Source organism: Saccopteryx bilineata, chromosome 1 (genome assembly GCF_036850765.1).
Source record: "Saccopteryx bilineata isolate mSacBil1 chromosome 1, mSacBil1_pri_phased_curated, whole genome shotgun sequence".
NCBI lineage: Eukaryota > Metazoa > Chordata > Mammalia > Chiroptera > Emballonuridae > Saccopteryx > Saccopteryx bilineata.
In genome coordinates, this window is record NC_089490.1 from 359571910 (window position 1) to 359597271 (window position 25362).

The window sequence follows — 25362 nt, forward strand, 5'->3', positions numbered from 1 at the left end:
GCTATTGGGTATTTTTTTCCCCTGTGAAATGATAGAAATGCATCTTTTAATCGACCATTGGGGAACTGCTTTTAAGAGAGCTTCAAGTGAACCAAATAAGGGGTAAGAGTTGCTGAGGTGAGGTGAGCACTGAGGGTCACATTCTGGGCATCTTAGGTTTCATCCTGGGAACATAAGATTTTTGTGAGTGAGTGAGTGAGTGAGTGAGTGTGTGTGTGTGTGTGTGTGTGTGTTATTTCTATTCTTTACAGTGGTTCTTTTGGTAAGCAGTATATCATTAAAGCCAAGAACTGTGCTTTTCATTTTAGAAATGAAAATGAGGAGCCCAGAGACCTCTTTATAAGACAAGAGCTGTGTGACTTTGTATGAACTGCTTAACTCCTCTGAGCTCAATCTACACCTCCTTTGCAAGTTTGTGTTAAGGAACTGCATGAAATGACATCTGGTGGTTCCTTTCTTCAGGCAGGGTAGTGGTGCTAGTGGACAGAGCCCAGAGCTGCAAATTCACCTTGGATCTCCTTGTGTTGTTTGAATTTAGCTGAGGTGCCACTGTCCCCTTCTTTGGCAGGTGGTGTCTTAAGTCACTGCCCATGGTAGAGGAGAAAGGATGGGGCCTAGCCTGGGTTCTGCCCTTTTAGATGAGGTTTGGAGGTGCTGGCCATAGGTCTGAAGCCCTGAAGAAGTGCTACAAGGAGGATGTTTCTTTCCCTGTTGGCACTGCATTCAGTTCTTGACAGTTTGATACAAACAAACTGTTCTGGTAGCTGTTTCTTATTCCCTCTGCCTCCTGCATGCTGACCGCCACCCTGGCTGGTCACTGGAGCTGACCTGTGGGGAGGAGTGGAAAGCTGACAATGTCTGTCATTGTTTGCTCTCTGTGGAAGGAGGGGGTCTGGCCAAAGCTGGAGACCGCTCTCTGGCTGTTGAGGCCTGTGTCGAGGCCACAGGGAGGCTGGGCACCTCGAGAGTGCATACGAGCTTCTGTCTTCAGAGGATGGTGCCCTGGGCCACTGGTCCTGGGTTTGATTGTGGTTCCACTCTTGAAGAGAGAATTTGTTCCCCTTGAAACAGGTATGTATGTAGCAAAGGGCACTTTAGAAAGCTGTAGGAACCAACATAAGAGTGTGTGAGAGTGGCTCTGGCCAGCACTGAAGAGGTTCGTTTGATATCCTTCGCACACACAAACACACATACATATCCTGAGCCTCTGCTAGCATGGCTAGAGAACTTTATGGAAGGGGACCCTGTGTAGCTTGGACAGAGAACCTTAGGGGCTTCTCTACATCAAGAATATCATGGCTCTTCTTCAATCCGAGGCAGAGGAAGTTCAGATCAGAAGTGCTTCAGAAGTCACATAAAGGCATAAAATAATAGCTCTTGAGAATCTTTGCACATACTATCTCATTTTACCCCTCAACAGCAGGAAGGGTGTAGAGGTTTCGATAGGTTAAGAAATGTGTTACCCAATGAGAGGGCAAGGAGTCGCAATCTAGAAGTCCAGCCCCCCTCTGATTGTCCCACAGCACCGTCCGTGTGTGCCCGCCCACCCACCCATCCATTCTCCATGTGGACAAGGAGCATGCCTTTTCCTTTTATTTCTCTCAGGAGCAGGCACCCAGTACTGGAACTGGGCCCCATAATGGCTGCTGACTAAGAGCTTAATGGAGTTACTGCTGCTGATAAACCACAGTTGTAAAGGGAAAGAAGCAAGCAGGCTGGCTGACATCAAAGTTGGTTTTGTTTATAGATGAGAGTAGGTTTCACTTTGTGGGCTCTAGATCCCTTGTCCCCAAATCTCAGAGAGGGTGAGTTTCAAAATGAATCTGTATCCTCTCTCCCAGCGAGCCGACGGGCATCTGAGCTGCCTCTGAAGTAAGCAATGCTGTCCCCACCCCAAAGGTTTCCCCTTGGTTTTTGTTCTTTAAAATGTTTCATTCCTACTTGAATACTCCATTTGAAATAATTTAGAAAATATGGAGATTAATAGAGGAATTCAGAAGAAAAGAGATCTCAGAAATGTAATGGACTTAAGCTGCAAAAATGTAAAACCTATTTACAAGGCTGTGTGTGTGCACTGACCTTCCTCCTTAGTTAAAACTTAGCGTGGATGTGATGTCGTGTCCCTGGTAACAGGTGTATTCCAGGTGAAAAATTCTGCTAAATGTAACCAAGTAATAAGTAGTTAGTTTTAACAATTGGGTGATAATTGGACTAATTTGTCATCTAGGCAGAGCATAGGGATTTGATGGTTTTAGAGAGTGCTTGTGTTCTGTGTGTGTTGCTTCAGAACAGAGGTGGAGCCAGAGGAGAAGTGTGTACTGTATTTCCCCATGTAGATGACGCACCTTAATTTGGGGGCCCGAAATTTGAAAAACAAAAAAAGTATTAAAGTGATTGAATTCAAGTTTTATTCATCATAAAATTCATACAACTCCTCATCACTGTCAAAACTCCCATCCATTAGCTTGTCCTAATCTGTGTCTGATGATGAATCACTGTCTTCATATATTGCGTCATCCTCAGTTCCATCTATGGGAAATGCAAGTAAAAAAAAAACTACAACCACTGCATAAGACGCACCTAGTTTTTAGACCCCAAATTTTTTGGGAAAGGGTGCTTCTTATACATGGGGACATATGGTATGTTTAGCACTGGGGCACATAGAAGACCAGGTACTAGCCACACCAACACAGGGAAGTTGTTGTCTGCCTTAAAGCTGGGTGAATTCTTTTCTATTACTTCACCGGCTCAGAAAAAAGAAGGAAGGCAGCAATTTAGGATCATAAACACGACATAAACCAAATCTTTTTAAATTACTCTATGCAGCACCTCAGTTTTGATTTGGCCCTGACTTGAAGTCCTTTTAGCTTTTCAGAAAAGGGAGGTTCTGCTCTGGCCGGTTAACTCAGTTGGTTAGAGCGTCATCCCAGAATGCAGAGGTGGCTGGTTCAGTCCTGATCAGGGCACATACAAGAGCAGATGGATGTTTCTGTCTGTCTCTCCCTCTCTAAAATCAATACAATAAACATTTAAAAAAGGAGGAGAAGGAGAAGGAGGAAGAAGAAGAAGAAGAAGAAGGAGGAGGAGGAGGAGGAAGAGGAGAAGGAGGAGGAGGAAGGAAGAAGAAGAAGGAAGAAGGAATAAGAAAGAAGAAAATGGAAGGTTTTTAGGAATTCAGGCAGTGCCTCTGCTAAGGCTGAGCAAGCTGGTTACTGCCTTGTCCTCTCTTTCTTGGGAGCTGGGCCTTGGGTGATTTGTTGTTATTGTTGTTTTTTACATCAACCAAATGCTTTTTATACTCATGTCCTACCTGGGGCCAGATAGAAGTCAAACTGCCCACCTTGCCTTCACCTTCTCTCATTCTAGTGCCTGTGGGAGCACAATCTCACTTCGCCCTTTGGAAAGCCCCCACAGGGTTTGGAAAGCATTCTAGCAGTGATTCACATGGGATCCAGTTTTTAGGACACTTGAGCCAAGGTTGTCAGTCGTTTGCTTCTAGGAGTTTCTTTTCTCCTGCGTATTTTATTTTCCAGGAGATTTTAGGGTTGGCTCAGCAGTTTGACTCGTCCCACTCCTTTTCTGTTATTCCTAGTGTCTTACAAGCCCCAAAGCAATAGATAGCATTTGTTGGCTCGTTAGGGGCATTTCCATGTTGGGCCCCTAATCCCAGAGATCAGTAAGATGACCCTTTGGGTGACCTTTTTTCTCCTGGTGAGGATGTGGATCTATTTTAGAAACAGGATAAATTTAATTTGTACACACAAGCCAGATGCAAGACCATCGAAGTGGGAGGGAGATTTTACACCCTGTGGCTATTCATTTACCACATATTTTGTGCAAATTTCTGCTGCCAGAGAAAGAGGTATTGAGATGAATAAGACGTGGTTCTTGCTCTTGAGATGCTCACAGTTTAGAGGAGGAGACACAGTTGGACACAGGTTGCTACAATATTATACTGTGAAAGTAGAGAGCCCAGAACTAACTTTGGGCCTCTCCCTAGTCAAGATGCCCTCTCTAGGTAGCATGACTGGAGGCCTGCTGGCTTGAAATACTGTTTCCAGATGTGATGAAGGGTTTGTGTCTTTGGTGGAGCAGCCTATGTGGGGCGTATGCACATGCTACCACTAAAGAGAAAGGCACCTGATGTTCACTAGCTGTCAGGTCAGCAGATCCTTACACCAAGAACTCCACGGGCTCTCACAAACCAGGAGATTTGTTTCTCCAGGCCGACTGTTAATGTTCTTGGAATAAAAGGTACTTCAGGGCAGGGCTAGAATACTTTTTCTATCTAGAAATTAACAAATTTTACTTTTAAGGGAGGCCAGGGTAAACATATGGCGGTCAGCCAGAAGGGGTATAAATGGCCAGAATTTGGCTTTTTCCATTTTTTGACTACAGGAAGAGAGATTTCCATGGACATAATTCCCATCTTGTTGCTATGTGTGTCCTATTTTAATCAGTTTGTCAGATTTAAACATTTTTCTTTTGTGAACAGTGTATTTACGCCATGTATCACACTTAATGTATTCTGTGTGTGTGAATGCTGGCCTCTTCAAAACTGTTGACTTCATCATCCATGTTCTGTCTAGAAATAAGATCTTGATGCCTCCCCAAATGAATTATGAAAAGCTTTTTATAGTAATATAATTGATCCACTGTTGGTCACACTTATAAAAAATAAATCAGTGTAACATGTTAATATTTCATGAGTGCCCACGTTGCCAGCTCCTTGCAATGGGACTGAACTATAAAGAATGAGAATTGTTTCACAGAAGCCCCGCACGTGGACAGAGTGCCAGGAAAGAGAGTTTAGGGTTGACTTAAAAGTTTGCAGTGCAACAGGGCCATTGAAAAACAATCTTCTGACTCATGTCAGATTGTTATAATTATTTAATGCCCACAATGCAGCTTTGTCCCCACGGATTTATACTGGAGAGGTTTCTTACCCACACATTGTGGTTATTAGTTGCAAAGAAAGCGGCGTTTGTTTATAGTGACATGGGGTGTATCTGTATGGCAAAGAAAACACTGCAAATTCTGTCTTCTTGTGAAGGAGGCAGGAATTTGGCAGACAACCTGTAGGAAATTGAGAGACATGCTCTCATTACTTTTCATATATGTGGGTGGTTGCACCTAATAACCATTAGACACCTTTTATTTCTAACCTTTGTCCTAAACTCTTGAAAGAATGAGATTGCATGTTTACTTTTCATTTGTATATCATACAGCTGATGTGCTCCAGAGTGTATCTAAACTTTGAATTGTTTGGCCTCTATTAAATTTGGGGTCACAAATAGTGTCTCTGGAAACACTGTTAACATTTGTGTACCGAGTAGTATGTTTTGAACAGTTCTCACATGACCAAATTTTATTAAGCTCTTTCTAAGGACATGGGATTTTTTTTTTTTTCAGTCAAAAAATGAAAGTTGAGGAAGTGATGCTTTGGGGCCTCCCTGGGGACATGTCGGGTTTGGAGATCAGCAGTGGTGCTAATGACCCAGAGTCAAGGCATCTGGCTACTTGGGAGAGGAAAGCCCTTTGAGTCTAGGAGGATCAGTCAAGTCCAGCTCCTCAGAACTGCCCTTCTGTCTGTGCCTCCCTTGGCCCTCCCCTCTTCCCTCACACGGAACTCTAATAATTGCCTTTGCTGTCAAAGGAGGTTCAATATCAATGGGTTTCTCAAGCTTAGAGGGCAACAGGGAGACATTGAATCAGAATAGTGTGAAATTGTCCTGAGGCACTCACAAGCTGGGGTGTGCAGATGCAATTTATAATTGCACCGGAAATACTTGTAACCTTTATCATGCTTAGTAGTGGAAATGAAAAAATCTATATGAGTCAGCTGAGAACTGACTAGGGACCATAGCAAGTGACTGGATCCTCTTAGATTTTCCAAGAGAACTACAAATAGAAAGCAGACCCAGGAAATAGGCTAGAGTTTAATGTGAATGTATCTTGACCTCCTAATTAGCCCTTGTGGTATATTCAAGGTTGTTTTTTTTTTATGCTGTTTCTGGTTCAACAGGAAGTATGGGAGATCTATAGGAATTTGGGGGCACTATTGATGGTTTATGGAGACCAGAGAACCGAAATTTTGGAATTGGGATTGTCTTGGAAACCCTGAATATATATTGACTGAAATACAGATGGTGGGATATTGAGAGTGATGCAAATTATGGGCGAATTAAGAAAAAGGTTTGCATTTCAGCATCTTCCCCTCATACCAGGAGCAGATACTACACGGTTGCATTGTTGTCACTGGTAGGAAACCCTGAGGTGTAGAGAGAATGACTTCTCTTTATTAAAAAGGAACTCTATATGAATATTCACTTTATAATCCTTCTTTTATGTCTTATGTACTTTTATATGTGCCTGTTACATTTCACAGTAGAAATAAAATGTTTAAGACACAATCTTATTTTGTCATATATTGACCCAGTTTTAAACCATTTGAAATGATGGGTCAAAACATGTTATTGTTTAATAGACAACTAAATGGCTTATTGATTTTATATGATAAACATACACTCAAAACCTTTGTTTTCTTGAGGCCCTGGCTGGGTAACTCAGTTGGTTAGAATGTCATCCTGATACACCAAGGTTACAGGTTTGATCTCAGTAAGGAGACACACAAGAATCAACTGAGGAATGCATAAATAAGTGGAAGAACAAATTAATAATTCTCTCTTTCTGTGTCCCTCTCCTTTCCTTTCTTTTTCTAAAAAAATCAACAAATAAAGTAAAAACTCCCTTTGTTTTCTTACCTTAATTATGAGCTCCTGGAGGGCAGGGACAGTTTCTCATACTTCCTGGGGTTTGGAGGTGGAGGAACTGAGTGAGCCAAGTAGACAGGAACTTAATGGTTGGAGCTCAGGGCCTGTGCAAGGAGGAGATAAAGTAAGAGGTGAGGGGACAGAGTGTTAGTGTTGGAGGGTACTTACTGTGTGTCATGCTGTGGTATAATGTACTCCTTCACGGTGCATAGCCAGATGGCAAATGTTCTATTAGTGGGGAAGCATGTTGGTATGTCATGGTTCAGTTTGAATGAAATATGCTCAGAGCTCTCGCCCCATAGTAATCTTATGCAACCTAGAGAACATCGCTGTTCTGGGGAATGGAGAGGGGCCTGATTCTTATGACAAAGTCATGGCGTGTAGCCTAAGAACGTAGGCACCCTCTGCCCCCACCCACCCACGGGCCATCCAAAGCCTTCGTCTCTAACAGCACTTTGTCTTCTGAGAAGAAAGACGTGGTTGTTTTTCCTTTCTTCTTCTCCTCCTGCCCCCAAAGCGTCCTCCTTCTCACCCAAACCATGATCTCAGACCTTAGGAGTTATAAGTCAGACATGTCATGAAGCTTCTTTGAGATCACTTGTCTACATTGGTGATGTAATCAAAACATCCTAAAAGAAACCTTTGGAGTAGGAACTTGCCAAGGTCATTAGATATGCTTGGGTTGAGAGAGGAAGTATGATTACATGAAAAAAAATGGAATACAAAGTTGTGCCTATTTCATGATTATGCTACTGTTTCAGGGAGCAAGGGCCAGAAGGGAACCCAGACCAATGAAAACCTTTGGCCTGTAAGGGCTGTTGGATGGTGAATGCTGGTTTCCCAAAATAAAATTAGTCCATGATGATAATGATTTTGTTGGGCCACTGATGTACATTAATTTAAAGAAATCAAATGTGAATCATTGTGAGATGGCAAGAGGGAGTCTGAAAATCAAGCTAGGAACCCAGGAAGGTATATCTGAGAAAAGTTTCTCCAAGACTGATGGCAGAAAGGGCTTGCAGCTGTTTCAGGCATCATCATTTCTCTGAGTGCTTTATTTAGTCTTTGCCATGGCCTCTCTAGTACCCTGCCTGCCCTTAAACCTGGGAAGTGAGCTCCCGCTACCATCCAGGGCTTCCAGAAGCAGAGCCCTGTGCTCCAGTTTGTCCCTTCTCTGTTGCTACCCAAAGCCGAACTCTATGGGCTTTCCGCAAGGCTCTGGTGTGGCGAGGCACTGAGGAGGAGTGTGAGATCACACTCAGGGCTATCGGAGCACAGGGGCTTTCAGAGCAGTGATCTGCCATTTCTGATGTGAAAAACAAGAAGTCTAGATTTTTTAGTTCTGGCCCTAGTTTTCATCTTTTTTTTTTTTTTTTTGGTCCCATGACCCTGGTCTAGTCCTGAGACATTTTAGAAACTGTTAAAGTTGAATTTAACTGTGAGAGAATATTTTTATTCATCATTGCATTGTATCGTAGTGCAGGCATAAACGGTTAACCTCTGTCAAAGGAAGGCCTCCCCTGGGACTTCCCTCAGCATGCAAATGGAAATTGAGAAGCTCATCTACACGACTCTGGGCTCGGCTCTGGGCTCCTTAGACTGTGTTTGGGATGGAAGGCTGTCTCCTGTCTCATGAGGAATTTAAAGTGTATGGGTAGTACTGGATTTATTACAGTCATGGCATCCTACAATAGAATGACGTCTGAATGGACATACAGATCCCATCTCATTTCATTCACAGCTTATCTCTTTGGATATCATTTGGCCATGTGGGTTACAATTTATGGTTATGACTGTATTATTTTTTGTGGTATGTTAGAACTACGTCACTAAAGACACGAAGTTAGTAAACAGCATGGGAATCCTAGCAGATGAGCCACGGAGCATTGATACCGTAAATTTCTACTCAAGGCTGAGTTAGACTCACATAACAGGAAATCCCTGTTTCATGTGGGAGAGGAGGTAGCACAGTGCCAGGGAGACCAATCAGGATCCAGGGCTCTGGCTTCAGATCTGCCACATGCTGGTCTATGTGATGTCCACCCAATTGGCTCACCTTTGTGCGGCTCAGGTTTTTCATCCAATAAATGTATTAGAAAATAGGATCAAAAAAGAACAAGATAAAATGTTCCTAGTTACTTTATGATAGGAAATATACTTTTGGGCCTAAGATTCTCAACGGTTTCATATGTGTGCTGTCTCAGTCTGTTTGGGCTGCTAACTAAAACACCATAGACTGAGTGGCTTATATACAACAGACATTTATTTCTCACGCATATGGAGAATAGAAGTCCAAGATCAAGTACTGGCAGGTTTGGTGTCCCATGGAGAGGACCAGCTTCCTGGTTTATACTGGGCTGTCTTCTCTCTGTGTCCTCACATGGCACAAGGGGAGCACTCTTATTTCTTCAGTTCCTTATAAGGGCCTAGTCTCATTCATGAGGACTCCACCCTCATGGCTTAGTCACTTCTCAAAGGCCCCACCTTCAAGTACCATCGCATTAGAGATTGGGGTTCAACATAAGCATTTGGGGAGAGACAAACATTTAGTTTTAGTATGTACATTGAAGAAACACTGTGCATAAATTCTATCATAAGAACAGTTTTATAATTCTTTATTTTGATGAACTTGTTTTGATCCTCACAATCACCTGATGAGATAAGTACTGTTATTTTACTGTTGAGTAGATTGAGGAAACTGAAGGACTTAGTGGTCAAGTCCCAAATCTGTGCGTAGAAAAGCTGGGATTTGAACCCAAGCAATCTGGCTCTAGAGTTCTTCCTCTTAACCACTACACCAATCTGTTCCAAGTAAATAAGCCCCAAATATGATGGGAATGATATTTTCCACTTAACGGATTCTTGTTCATTTGGCAACATGCAAAATTTATATGCCACATTGAAAGGAAACTAGGGTTTGGAAACTGAACCCAAGTTAAAGAGTTCCATGTTCAGTAGAATCTAAGTGCCTAGGGGAATGCTTGGTGATAGCTCTCTCTGAACAGTGCCCAATTTATGTATTGAACCTCATGAAGACTGGCTGTTTAGGTACATTCTCGTGGACCTCTGGGGCTTTAGCAACTTGACTTTGAATACCAGTGATATCATAGTCCACAGTTCGCACTGCTTTGCCGTGATCCAGATGCTCACATCACTCTTTTCTACACTATATATAAGTCTGGCCCCTGGCTTTGATGGTGTACACATGCCCACATTCACCCAACATACTTTTCTCTCTTTTTTTGTTTGTGTGTGTGTGTGTGTGTGTGTGTGTAAAAGAAAGTGCTCTAGTTTCTTTTTTTTTTCATGTACTTGTTGAATTTTACCAATATCATTTAGTGAGTAGACTGTCTTTACCCTGTGCTCTTGTCATCTTTGTCCAATATTAATTGGCCATAATGGCATCTTTGTGTTTTTGTTGTTTATTTATTTATTTATTTATTTATTTATTTATTTATTTATATTTTAGCAAGAGAGGAAAGGAGAGAGAGACAGGAACATTGATCTGTTTCCTGTATGTGCCCTAACTGGGGATTGCACTGACAACCACTGTACTTCGAGATGAAGCTCTAACCAACCAAGCTATCTGCACAATGGCCCGTGTTTATTTCTGGGCTCTCTGTTCTGTTTCATTGATCTGTATGTCAGTTTTATGCCAGTACCATGGTGTTTTGATTACTATAACCTTGTTATATAGTTTGCTATCTGGTTGTGTGATTCCTCCAATTTTGTTCTTCTTTCTCAACATTGCTATGGGTATTTGGGGTCTTTTGTGGTTCCATATAAATTTTTGGAATAGGTGTTCTAGTTTTGGAAATATGCTATTGGTATCTTGATGGGAATTGCTTTGAATCCATAGATTTGCTTTGGGTAGTATGGACATTTTAATGATGTTAATTCTTCCTATCTGTGAGTATAGTGTATGTTTCCACTTATTTGCATCTTCTTCAGTTTCTTCAGTGTTCTTTTAATTTTCTCAGTGCAGGTCTTTTACAACCTTGGTTAAATTTATTCCTAGGGCTTTTTTTTTTTTTTTTTTTTTTTTTTTGACTTAGTCTTGGAGTTACTTTATGTAGAATTCAAAACGAAAACCCCACATCACACTGACTTGGCTTTATGGTACAAGAGAAGCAGCAGGAATTCATAATGCTATGAGGAGTTGGGTAAAATGGCTCTCTGGAGAGTGAGGTCACCGCTCCCCCACATAAAGGAACAGATCTTTTAAAATTTAAGTTACAAAAATTAGACTTGTTAGTACCTATGTAGGTAGTTTTCTAAAGTGACTAAAAGTAGAACCGGGGCCCTAGGAAGTAAACGAACAAGCTTTTAATATAGCTCAGGTAAGTAAAATACTGTACACTGTAAAAGATCTAGAAAACTAGAGCTTCAAGTCTTGTTTTTAAAAAACAGCCATTAGCTTAATTGAAAAACCAAGTAGAATACAAAACTGCAGTAGGGCTGTGGGGAGTCATCTGCACCCACGGTCCCCATGTGGAGCAGCAGCCTGCTCAGTGGACACCATACTGATCTGTTGTGTGGACACAAGCAGTGTGTCCAGCCAAGGGGTGGGGTGGGGAGCTGCATCTGGGTTCTGTTGTCACTTGGGTGTTCTCAAACTGGCATAGGCTGCATGAGACCAAGAACCGGTAGGCACACAGAATTAAGCTGGAACACCCTCCCACACTCGATGTAGCCCTAGCCCTCAACTTCTGGGTTTTAGTTCTTCCTAGGAGCTGTGTTGGGTTCTTCTAAGTCACTGTCAAACACTGCACAGTAGGGCTGTACAGTTGATCTAACGCTGGCAACTTCTGTAGCACTCATATACTGTGGTCTCTTATTTCACTGTGTGGTGCAGATGAACCATTTAGCTGACTGTCTCTCACCATCCCTGACCTACCCCTCTTGGACATCTCACAGGTCAGCCGCTTGAAATATTCTGGAAGGTCAGCATATTCATTTCCATAGGAGATGACTTAATCCCTTTGTCCAGCATGTTTTCTCGAAGCTTCTTGAACTCATCTACATCTCCTTTCCGAACCAGCATGAAATGTTCTAAGTCATTTTTATGCTTCATGGCCTCCAGAGAAAGGGCTTGGAAAGTGGTGTCATCCATAGTTCGGCCACAACCCAGGAAAAGAAATGACTTGTTTTCATAGAGTTTCTGAATCTCTCTCATAAGTTCCGTGTTCCTGAGCACATTCTGATACCAGCTGGATGAAGGACAATGCCACTAGGGTTGGTGTAGACCCCATGGATGTGTAACACACTCAGCTTCCGCTTCTCCAGAGCCCACTCGAGGACCTTTTTTTCATCAGTAAGGTCAAGGGATTCAAGTTGTTTTCCTTGATCTGCTGCATACAGTTCCAGGAGGCTGTCGAAATTTGTAGTCAATACCAGGGCTCCATGTTCCATCAGAAGGAGAACTGACTGAAGTAGGTCTTTTCTCGAATCTTCGATCTTTGACTCCAAGTCATTGAAAACTTCATATAAACAGTCCCTCAAAAACGTAGATCGAACATTACTAGTACGCTGGGCTTTTTGGTGGGGGATGCGCCATCACTGGAGAATCCACAAATGCTGTCTGTATCAGAGGCCAGGCTCCCTGTAGAAGCCATTGAGTTTCGCATCTGCTCTGAACGCTGCTCAGGCAACTCCCTAGGGCTTTTTTTGTCTTAGCTTTAGTTTTTGTTTTTTGATTCAATTGTAAATGGGATTGTTTTCTTAGGTTCCCTTTCTGATAGTTTATTATTGGTGTATAGAAATGTAACTGATTTCTGGATATTTATTTATTTAATTTCTTGAGAGAGGTGTATGTGTGTGGGGGGAGAGAGAAAGAGAGAGAGAAACATTGAGCTGCTCCTGTGTATGCCCTGATCAATCTGGCAACATCTGCACTTCATAATGATGCTCCAGTCAACTGAGCTATCTGGCCAGAGCTTGGATTTTTATTTTGTATTTTTCTACTTTACTGAATTTATTTATCAGTCCATAGTAGTTTTTGTTGGAATCTTTATGTTCTCTTTATATAGTAATATGCCATCTGCAAATAATGACAGTTTTACTACTTTCTTTCCAATTTAGATGCCTTTTATTTATTCTTCTTGTCTGATTTCTATAGCTAGGACTTCCAGTATTATGTTGAATAAAAGTGATAAAAGCAGACATCTCTGTCACATTCCTGATCTTAACAGAAATGCTTTTAGTTTTTTCCCATTGAGTATAATGTTGGCTGTGGGTTTGTCATATGTCATATGTTGCAATTATTGTGTTGAGGCATGTTCCCTCTATTCCCACTTTGCTGAGAGTTTTTATCATTAATGGATGCTGTATTCTATCAAATGCTTTCCTATATCTATTGATATGATCATGTGATTTTTAGCCTTTAATTTGTTTCTGTGGTGTATTATATTTATTGATTTGCATCCCAGGAGTAAATCCCACATGATCATAGTATATAATCCTTTTAATGTAATGCTGGATCCAGCTTGCTAATATTTTGTAGACAATTTTAGCATGTATATTCATGAGGGATATTGGCTTATAATTTTCTTTGTAGTGTCTTTTTCTGGTTTTGGAATTAGGTTAATTCTGGCCTTATAAAATGAACTTGGGAGTCTTCCCTTCTCTTGAATTTTTGGGAATAATTTGAGAAACATAGGTGTTAGTTTTTCTTTGAATGTTTGGTAAAATTTTACTTTGAATCCATCTGGTTCGGGACTTTTGTCTGCTGGGAGATTTTTGATTACTGTTTCAATTTTACTCATAATATCTCTGTTGAGATTCCCTGATTCTTCCTGATTCAGTTTTGTAAGATTATGTATGTTTCTAGGAGTTTAATCAGTTTGTCTAGATTGTCCAATTTGTTGGCAGATAGTTGTTTGTAACCTTCAACGTCACTTTCTTACTGATAATGGCAAATGATCTGAAACCCTAAATTGCCAGCTCTTATGGAAGGTAATGTTTTTCATCTTTAAGTGACTTAGTAGTGCCAAGGACATTATAGATGCTTATTGAAATTAGAGCTCATTAAAGAATTTAAAAATGGCTTTATAGAAAAAACCTAGATCTGTTTTTATTCATTTTTACACTATTGATCAACCTGTGTGGGGCCTATAGTCAGATACTAATTGGCTGAGCCTTGGTCAAGTGTTTTAGTGTGCACACCTGCATGGGCACCTTCTCTCTCTTGATCTCCCTCCTCCTCTGCCTGCCTTCCCCCCATTTACATCCTCTTCTGCTCCTTTTTCTGATTCCTTCTTTGTATCATACTTGCTCTTTCTTTTTCTCCTTTTTTCCCCCTTTAATTACTCTGCCTTACCTATAGAGAAACTAACTAGAGGTTTAAGTTTCCCTTACACTGTGGTTCTCTATCTATAAAAATAGAGAGCACCTCTCTCACAAGTGTAGAACAATGGTTGAAATATTATTTTGAAGGAACCATTGCACACAGGTGTGCATACCCATAGAAGGCAGGTGGTATGCTGGGTCCACCTGGTCACTTCCTTCTTGGCTGTGAGCTCAGGTCATTTATTCTCAGCTTCCCATCTTCAGCTTCCCCAGAGGAGTCCAGTGGAATATGGTAGGATGGAGGCCTGGTCTGTGAAATGTGTCTTCTGGGAGGAGGACAAAGAAGACATGGAGTTGGAGAAGGCCATGCCTTTTCAGGGACTGGGGCTCAGGGGTGTCCTTGTACATATCCACTATGCTCCTCCCAGCTGAGCAGAAGCCTGAGAGCTTTCCTCAGCCATGCTGCCCTGCAGAATGGTGTGCAGTGGAGTTCTGCTAAAGGAACTGCCATTTTAGGAGTGCCCTCATTCTGACATCAATGTGGTTGCACAGATAAAATTAGCATCCATATTAGTAACGCCCAACCCCAAGAACCATGCAATTATCTCATGATTTTATTTAATGACTCTGCTCTTTTCAAAACTCGTTGGGGTAATCTTCAGAGTTTGTCCTGATTACATGTTGTATGGTCTACATAATAAGTGAACTAAAAAGGCAATTCAAACCTAGCTGTGGTTTAATTTCTAGCTTTTACATTTCAAGACAACATTCTTAGTAGGTAATTGTCCAGCATTTTTTTTTGCATATGCCAATTTTTACTTTGTTTATAGTTTCCATTTTCCTAGCCCATCTCATCTTTGATAGTAGTAGTAAAGATGAGAGAGCAGGTGTACTGTGTCTCCTTTACCTTGCTAATCAGGCCATCTCTCTAAGTTCTTTAGGAAATGTTTAAGGATTAATAAGACCTTGCAGGGCCTGACCAGGTGGTGGCACAGTGGATAGAGCACCAACCTGGGATGCTGAGAACCCAGGGTCAAAACCCCAAGGTTGCCAGCTTGAGTGTGGGCTCACCAACTTGAGCACAGGGTCACCAGCTTAAACATGGGATCATAGACATGACCCCATGGTTACTGCCTTGAAGCCCAAACTTGCTGGCTTGAGCCCAAGATCTCTGGCTTGAGCAAGGGGTCACTGGCTTAGCTGGAGACCCCTGGTCAAGGCACATATGAGAAGCAATCAATGAACCACTGAAGTACTGGTACTATGAGTTCTCCTGTCCGTCCGTCTCTCTCTCTCTCTCTCTCTCTCTCTCAAGAAAAGAAAGACCTTGTAGGACTTGTGTATGGAGCCTCGGGGTCTTTTCTAACTGAAACCCAGTTGCAGCTACTTGTTAGCTGTGTGATCTTGGGCAGTTTACTTGACTTCTGAGCTCTAATATCCAGATATCCTTGCCTGTCAAATGTTCTACTTTATAGGCAAGGCCTGCTTCACAAGGTTGTGCTCAAGCTTTAAGGAGATAATTCTGTGAGTAGTGCCTGGTCCATAGAAGACATTTATTTGCGTAGGTGCCAAGACTTCCCAGGTTGCTCCATGGCTGGGGATGCTGGGGATCTACTGGCCTCTTCACCTTTCCATACAAAGATGTTTTCTCTAGTTGGGAAGTGCAGGAGGGAGGGGAGAGCGAGTGCTTCTGTGACAGCTAATTTATTCTTCCTCCAGACAATTTTGATAGTAAATCAAGCTATGTATGGGAAAAGATGCAAGGCTGGAACATGCCACATATATCATGTAATACACTAGTTTTATGTGACAAAATGGGATTTGTCCATTGTCAAATTTTCTTGTCCAAAATACCATTAGCAGAGAAAAGGAGAAGGACACATTTACTTGACATTTGTTATTTAACAGGCACTGGGACTGCAGAGCTGTGATGGTTGTTGGAAGGTGAAGAGGGTGTGAGAACTGGGGGTGGGAACTAAAGAGTTATTGTCCATCAGATGCGGTAAATAGAGGTTAGCAAAGGGTTCTTTTGCAAGGTTTCCCTTTAGCAGATGGAGGGCCAACTGCCGCCCCACCTGAAACAAATATTTATTTTGGCTCTTAGGGAAACTAAGTAATTTTGGCTTTTGACCTCTCTGAGATACTGGAAAATGAAAACTTTTGTAAAATTAAGGACATAAACTCTAGCTCTGCTCACACACTACGCTTATTTTTTTCCCTCTGCCTACATTTTAAGTCTTTTGAGTGAGACTTTTATTTTTTAATATTTTTTTAATGAAATTCTCACTTGTAATGTCTAGTTTGTTTGTTCATCCATTTGTCTTTTCTTATCAGATTTATTGCACTGTGCGATAGAACCTGTAAATTTTAAAGAACTAAATGTACACTTTGGGCACTGGGTTCTGCATATAGTAGGTATTCGGCCATCGTCTATAGACTTGTCTAATAGTGTAAACAGGAGTCGCCCTCGGTAGGTGTTCACAGGATCGAGGGTGGGGTATGGCAGAGCTGGCAGTTGCATCAGTTGGGTTCTGAACACCCGTCTGTGCTTCTTAATGGGGCATCTAAATTTCCACCTTTCAGAGAAAACAAGGACTTTGGAACCAGTGTGTTCTTTCAAATAATGCTGGATGCTACCTGATTGTTTCCATTCTGGAACCAAGTTTTCTTTTAAAAAAGAAGTTCAGCTGCTCTGTTAAGATAAGAGCCGGTTGTGTGAAAATCTCTGCGCGAGAGCTCCCACTAAAGGCTCTTTCTCTTCAAGACCCCTTCACAGTTCACTCCCAGTTGGCTTAAGTGGTGATTGGGGAAGAGGGTCTGGGCCAGATTGCTAGGGCTCCCTTCCCCCCTGTTCCTGCCAGTGCCGGGAGCTGGGGTGAGCAGAGGGTGGACAGAATTGGTGGGGCCAGGCTCCCGGCCTTGCAGAGCCATGCTGGCCTGGTGGCTGTTCAGCAGCTGTCAGGTGTGTCACCTCCTCCTAGACTGTGCTGACCGTTTGCCCTCCCTTATGTTACTTTCTCTCTACTTGGCACAGTCCTTACATGAGACAGTGCTATTTTTCATATATTTAGTAGTTAATTTTATGTGTTTTATCTGTTAGATGACATTTTTGGTTCTTGGCTCTTAATTTAAAACACACATTGATTTTTGTGTGTGTGTGTGTGTGTGTGTGTATGTGTGTGTATGCTTTTTTTTTATTTGTGTGTGATTGTGGGTCAACCGTATATGAAAATATTTATGCAGCTCAGTTTTGTAAAGTCCTCAGAAAAGGTAATAGCATGAGTAGAATACTTTGTGCAAATTATGAATACGGTTTCCTCCTAAGATCCAGAACAAGGCAGAGATGTTCACTGTTACCGCGTCTATTCAAAATTGTACTGCAGGTTAAAACATTAAAGATATCCAGATTGTAAAGGGAGAAGTAAAGATCTTTATTTGCAGATGAACTGAGCCTTCTTATAGACTATCTTAGGAAACACACACACCACAAACCTACTAACAAGTTCAGCAAACTTATGAGATACAAGATCAATATACAAAACTCAATTGTATATACTAGCAAAAAAAAAAAAACAACTCTGCCCCACAAAAACCCTAAAAATGAAATTATAGAAACAATTTCATTCAAAATAGCATCAAAAATTAAATTCTTAGGAATAAACTTCCATAAAGAAATGTAAAACTTGCACACTGGAAACTATAAAACATTGCTGAGAAAAGTTAAAGGAGATATAAGCAAATGGAGCTATATTCTATGTTTATAGATTGAAAGACTCAATATTGTTAATTCTCCCCAAATTGATTTATAGAATCCCTATAAAAATCCCAGCATGTTTTTCTGGGTAGAAATTGACAAGCTGTTCCTAACATACAGAAATGCAGAGGACCCAGAATTAAATTAAAAAAAAAAAAACTTTGAAGAAGAAGAAAATAGAGGTTTACACTTTTTGGCTTCAAAACTTACTACAAAGTTTTGATGGTAATCAAGACAGTGTGTTACTGGTATAAAGATAGATCATTGGCACTAAGTAAAAAGTCTAGAAATAAACTGTTACATTATTGTCAATTGATTTTTCTGTAAGGTGCCAAAACAATTTAATAGATAAAAAGGTAGTCTTTTGAACAAATAGTAATAGGACAATTGGCTATCCACATGCCCCCCAAATCTATTCAAACCCTTACCTCACACCATACACAGAAATGAACTCAAAATGGATTGTAGACCTAAATTTAAGTTAATACTAATCATCTAGAAAAAAATGTAGTAAAATATCTTCATGACCTTGGGTTAAGCAAAGAATGATGAAACCAGAAGCACAGCATGCCACATTTCTTTCTAGAAGGGTTAATAGCTGTGCGTATGAGACTATCTCACTAGACCATTAAAAATTGTCTTTCTAAAAATCTCATTCGGGGGTGAAAAATGAACACATTGAACTACATTCTTTTGTTCAGAGTAAGATCGAATTTTTAGATTTTTATTACTATTCAAAATATTTAACTTTCTGGGCTATTCTAGATCTCTGTCCTATCTTTTTGAAACCTACCAAACCTTTCAGGAGAAAATGTTTCTGTGAAGAAGGACATAAATTTGTAGGATTTTCTTTATATGTTGAATTATACTTTTCTTGTCATGCATGGATCTAATGGGCCTCCATGGTAGAGTCATAGTGTCTTTTTGTCCTTCTGCAAATAAAATTGTGTGTGTGATTAAATTTCAAAGAATAATCAGAGTAGGAAGTGAACATAGGCCAGACTACTATAATAATCAGGTGTGATTTAAAAAAAAAAATGTAAGGGATTTAAAATCAACCTCCTGGGTTCAAATCATGGTTTACTTCTTACCAGCTATGTTGACCTTAGGCCTGTCGTTTAACTTCATCAAGTCCTTAACTTCATCTGCAAAATAGAGATAGAAAAATTATTTCTCTCTTAGGGCTGCTTTGAACATAAATGAAACTTGGTCTCATTTATCTCCTCAAATGAACCAAGTTTAGCAGTATACCTGGCACACAGGAACTGTTATTAATATTGTTACAGATTGGATTTCAGATCCCTGGGCTGGGAGCCTCCTGAAGGAGGTTCTTCCAGACATTTCATGCAGTCTTCTTTTTTAAGGTGTGGTTCAATTGAAAGGTGGGGAGCAAGATCTTTTTGTCACTGCAGACACGATTTCCTCTGGGGCTGCTGTGCTCCCTACGTATTGAATTCATAGAGTAACTAAAGGACCAGAGGGAATTTCTCTCAACTCTCTGTCTCCTAGAATACCTCTGGGTACTGGTGAGATGCCAGTTCTGTTGTTATTGTTTTTAGAACTGTGAGCCTTCTGGATAGAATCCAGTGGATTCCCTTGAGTGCAGAAGAATTAAGTGAGGTGAGGGAAAAGCATTTAGACTTTACTGTCTAATGTGAACTTTGCCTAATTTTGCTTTTGCCCTAAACTTAGATATTTTACCTCTAACTAGCCTGAGGGTACTTCACAGTCAAGAACTGCACCTTTTAATTCTCTGTATCTCTGAAGGCACCTGCCTCAGTGCTAAGCAAACTGTAAGCATTCAGGAAATGCCAGGAATGTGCCTGGCATATTCTGAGTTTCCAAATAAATGAAGTTAAGGAATCATACTTATCTCAAGTGACGGTCATACACATAATCTCATTTCATATTCTCAACAGCCCTTAGAGGGGGGGTTTATGAGAAAAAGAATACATTTTACAAATGGAAAAATTAGATAACTAAATGACTTGCTAAAAATGATACAACTCTTAAGAGAGAGAGAGCAGAGATTTGAACTCAGTTCTGCTAACTCTGAGTCATAAAATCATTCTGTTGCTTCCTGCTTATGAAGTAGATTGTCACATGCATCAGATGGGTTTTGTTCTATTTCTTTATTATAATAGTCTGGCCTATGTTCACTTCGTACTCTGCTGATTATTTTTTGAAATTTAATCACACACACAATTTTATTTGCAGAAGGACAAAAATACACTATGACTACTATGGAGGCCCATTAGATCTACACATGACAAGAAAAGTATAATCCAACATATAAAGAAATTGTCCATGCATCCTGCTTGTCTATTTTCAGGGTTTGCAGGAAGAAGAAAAAGATTTTTCACTTTCAGTATGTTGGAGAATGAAAAAAAAAAAAAAATCCTCGGAGCAAAGGCATATACTCCTGCCCCCAGCCCCCAACCTTAACTTTCTAGACAAATGTTTATGGTTTATGGACTGCATATTGTGTTTTGCCCTTTGTGCCAGGACAGCTTTTGTCACCACCCCTCCTTTTTTGGCAGGAGTTGTTATCTCCCTAGCCAGTGAAAAAATGAGTGAGAGAAAATGACATTTCCTGGTAATGGAAAGTAGCAGTTGGTGAAACTTTAGAAGAGAAATGTGCTGTGTGTATGTGTACGTGTGTGTTGGGGAATAAGAAATGGCCACAGTGGAGCCAGTTGTTGGTTTATTTGGCTGGAGAACATATTTGCTTGCATCGTGATTGTCAATAAAGATCTTTAAAAACCCCAGCTTGACTCTGGAGGGCCAAGGGGGCTGCCCTGCCGCTGCTCCAGGATGGAGATCTTTTCCTGGTGGACACTTGATTTACAAGTACAGTAATTATTCATTCTTCCTCCTTGCAGCCTGCTGAAACAATCGCCTAGCTTGTTTGGTGCACAGTGTGGCGTCGGACAGCAGGCCTTTTTATGTAACTGATGGCTCTGTATGTTCATATTGTTCTTTATGTACTTATTTTATAGCTTATGCAGCAGACATTCAAGTCAATTAGCTTCTTGTCTTGCAAACTGGGCACTGCTGTTCTAGAACCAAGTTAGAAGGGTGTGTTCCAGGGCAACTGGGCGACCTCTCTCCTTTCTTTTTGTGCTGTGTGGGTTGGTTTCAAGTTACAGCATTTTTATTGGCTCTTCTTGGCTGAACCTTAGTTTCAAAAGCTGGCATTTGGAAGTTGAATTTCTTAAAGCCATAGCTTTTCTTTTCACAAAATTAAAGTCAGGTAATACATATAGCCCACCCAAGGCAGTGTGATTTTTCTTTAACTGATGATGATGATGATGATGATGATGTGTGTGTGTAATAGTACTTACTAACCAAAAGTACAAGTGAATGGTTTTTTGCTCACAGTCCCTTCACTGGTGCCAACACCAGCTTTCCTATACAGAATCCTTGTTTCCTCTTGCTTGGCATTTTTCTATATAATCTTACTCCTGTTTTATTTTTACTCTTTGTCCTAATTGTTTCCTTCACCCTGTTTTTTCTTTCTTCTCTTCCCTTCCCCTCCCCTCCCCTCCCTTTCGTGAGAGAAAGACAGAGAGGGAGACACAGAAAGGGAAAGAGGTGAGAAGTATCTATTCTATTCGTAGTTTCTTAACTCGTGCTGATTTTGAATATTGACTGTAGCGCTCATACTGATCCTCTAGCCAAATTGTTCTCTTTATTTCTTGAACATATTCTACATTCCAGGGTCCACTTTTAGCATAAGAGGTGGAAAAGCACTGGGGTGTAGAATGCTTCTGCTATCCCATCACTACCCAGTTGTAGAGACTAGACATGCACGTGAGTGTTTGCAGTACAATCATCATGAAAGCTACAAGAGTTAGACTATATTGAGCACATATATCTTGAAGACAATGCCTGGTGCCTCAATTAGATTCAGCTGTGTAATTCCTGAGACAGGACACATGTCTTAGCATCAGAAGACTGGTGAGGCCATATTTATTTCTTTATAACACTCATAACACAAAATATTTAAGGCTTTTTAACTGAAGGGTTGGGCAGGGGAAGAGTTAGTAGTTGTCTACAAAACAGGACAAGGACATTTCTAATTGGGAAGGTCAGAAAAAAGTTTGCTGAGCTGGGCCTTGTGGGTGGAGAGCTTGAGCAAAGATAGGTACGAGGACATGATTGTCAAGGGGGCAGCAGAGAAAGGACCTTGCAGGGGCATGTAGGAGAGTCTGCTGTGCCATTAGGAAAAGGAGGAACTTAGCCTTGCTGAAATTGGAGGAGAGAATTGAGACAGAGGTAGGGTGGCAGTGACCAAATAAAGGAAAAGAACATACTGGAGGCTGAGCTGTACCTCATCTCACTGGGCAGGTGTGGTCAGAGGGCTGCCTGTCCTGCAGAGATCCACAGAGGCTGCGGGTGGGGGTGTCCTGGTGCATAAAGCAGTGCTGAGCAAGTGGCCGAAAGGCAGGAAGACCCTGTTGTATCTTATGGGAGTCAGCTTACTCATTCATACACTTCTTTACAAATTCCAAGGCTCTCTGTGCCTTCAGTGAATACTTGAGCATTTCTTTAATGAAAAGAAATATCTACTGTGAACTCTAAGACATTACTTGTTTCTCTTTTTATTTCTGAATCCCTTGGTGAAATCAGAACTGCTCATCTTGTCATTTCTCTACTTATGTTGTGTTCACTTATATTGAGTCTACCTATACTATACTGTCTGGGCAGGAAGTGGGCAAGCTCTGCCTTGCTGGTAGACCATTCATTCATTTGCCTGCCAGAGCAACTTACTGTTGCCCTCCAGGGCTGGCGTCCCGGCCCCTGTGTCCTGGCCTCTTAGGGAAGTTCTGGCCACCCATTTGAGCAGCCTGCGAACTGGCCTTTTCTCAAATAAGCAGCTGAAGGGAAGGCTTCCCCCAGGTCCCTCTGGGCGTGGAGCACTTCATGGGCAGGGAGTAGTGCCCACGCTGTCAGGGCCTCCTCGCCTCCGGGAGCTGCCCCCCTGTACAACATACCCAGCCCCGTTGGTTCTAAGGTGTCTGCTGCTTGTGTTCATTAAACAGGAACTAGAATGTGTTCATTCTTTAAAAAAAAACAACTGTTAGCATGCATATACTACACATAAGTATATATACACAGACTGTTTTTACACAATTATAACTGAATTATATGTATATTATATACTAATAATATTCATAACTACATTTTACACATGCATGCCCTAATTTTAGTTCCTATTTGGGGCCAGTGTAAAAGCAGAAAACAAGCCAGACGTGTAAGGAGAGTGAGGGAGGCCCCCCCACCCCCACTAGGCCCCTTCCCTCCACCGTGGCTTCCCTGCTTGAGCCTTTTGCTCCTCCCTCTCACCTGACTCAGGATCCTTTTGCTGGGGAAGGTGATAGCCTCCCTTTCCCCCATTCCCCTGTTGTATACATAGGCCAGTTCCCACCATTTAGTTGTACAGATGAAATAACTGGGCACATGAGCCCTCTCTGCCTGAAATACAGTACCTCACCCCTTTTTAGTCACCAGATTTTCAGGATCCCTCCTCCGTGAAGGTTGCTTCGTTGGTTTGTCTGCCTCCTATCCTTTTCCACCTTTTCCTGTCTAAATCTTGTCCTTCAGACTCTGTCTGAAATACCACTCTTTCCATGGGCTTTTTCCTGCAAATCCTGCCCTTCCCTTGGCCCCTCTGCCACCCGAAGACTCTCTCTTCCCTGAATTCCCCCAGTGCCCTGAGCTGATCTTAGGTCTGCCTTGTTTACCATTAATTGGGTGCTTATTCTTCTCAAACTCCTTGAGGGCAGATGCTCTGCCTCATTATCTTTGTTTCTCAAAAATCTTGCTCTTAGACAGTCAAGAAATACTTGTTGAATTAGTGTTTTATAGATTCTGGAGAGGGTTCTGCAACCCCCCACCCCTTTTAAGCAAAACGTGGTAAAGTCTCAGTTTATGATTACTTCTGTTGGTTTGAAATACTTAAGTTCAGATTGTGCTTATTATTTACTAATTTTTTACTGAAATGTGCCTCTTTATTTTAGATAGGAAGGAAATATTGGCCCTTCTAATTGATATACCATCCAGGCCAGAGACTGACTTACTGCTTCCAACAGGTGTAGGAGGTGTGCAGCCTGCCCCAGTTGTAGTGCCTGTGGGATAACTGATCCTAGAGCAGTGATGTCGCTTGCCCAGAGGCACAGTAAGAAAGCCACAGATTCCAGATTCACACTCATATCTCTCCATCTCCTTCTACTGAACCACATGGCCCCATCCCCCCAGCGGTTACTGTGTACACACAAATGCATCAGTTTGAGAGTTATATTTGTTTACAATGCCGAGCTCTATTTGTATGTATTAAATCATCATAATTTGGGGGCATATGAAGGGTTGTGTATCCCCAGATTAAAAGCAAGCAAATGAACAAAAGCTAAGATGGAACATTGTCAGAGATGATCATTCAGTTAATCTAGACACTTAATAAGGGTTATAAATAAATACAATATCTATGACTGAGAAAAAAAATAATCAAAACTTCTGGTAAATCATCCTCAAAGCTAGACTGCTTCTTAATAAAACAGGAGAAAAAGAGTAACGTTCCCAAGGTTGTGTTAATCTATACTTTCTCAGTAAGACCTTATTTTCCCCTCTTTCTATTGAGTTTAAGGTTGCCTTCTGGTTCTTGCACTAATCATCAATAACTCTACTGTCCTCACAGTTCAAAACTTTCCTATTGACACTTCAGTCATTTTTAAAGATCTTGAATGTTCAACCTGTATAAAGCTAACCTTTTGCACTCTATTAAAATTTAAGAATCCCTTGATTCTCAGTGAATGCCCCAGCTACTGGATCATGAAAGCATTACCTGGTGCCAAGGGCATGATGCAGTACACTCATTCCTTTTTAACAAATAATAAGAAGTTTGACTTTTCATTTACACATCCTGCCAATTGCTAACAAGTTTCCATCTCGTTCAAACACCAGATTGATCCAAAGAAATTGAAAATATTGATTTAACCCTCTGTCTGATTTGTACTGCAGGCACCTGCTAGTGCAGTCTTAGCACATTACAATTGCTTGGCTGTAATTCCTCAGGGGACCACTAATAACTACCACATCTGTCTTTTCATCTTCCGAAATTATGCTAGCAGTTGTCCAAGTCAATTGTGATTCATTTGATACTGCTCTCCTTCAAGACATATTGCAACCAAATAGACTTGCTCACCAGTAATATATCTGATGACATAGTTAGTTCTCGTTAATTGACAGAATGATTCAGGCTTTTATGGATGGCATTAATTGGTCCCTTGTGTCTATGCAATAATTGACCAGACAGAAGAAGCAGCATTAGCTTTCACCCAGTCAGGAGAGTTTTGAGATGAGGTAAATGTAGTAAGGATGACAAAATGTCTGTGTTTTTAAACAAGACTTTATCAATGAATTGAAAAAAAGAAGATTTGGAGGGAATTCAGATTATCTTAATTATGAACATTGCTTTCTAGCCCACAAAGATGTGCTAAAATGCAGGTCTGCCTCCCCCTGGCCTTCTTGTGCTGAAATGTTTAAATA

The 25362-nt window shown here is 41.1% G+C and overlaps 1 protein-coding gene and 1 pseudogene across 10 annotated transcripts in view; one reads left to right on the plus strand and one right to left on the minus strand.

Moving 5' to 3' along the window:
- TEAD1 (TEA domain transcription factor 1) overlaps window positions 1-25362 on the plus strand; it is a 283716-nt gene that overhangs the window by 142513 nt on the left and 115841 nt on the right. The window lies entirely within an intron of this gene.
- On the minus strand, window positions 11247-24039 carry LOC136324914 (protein FAM118B-like; annotated as a pseudogene).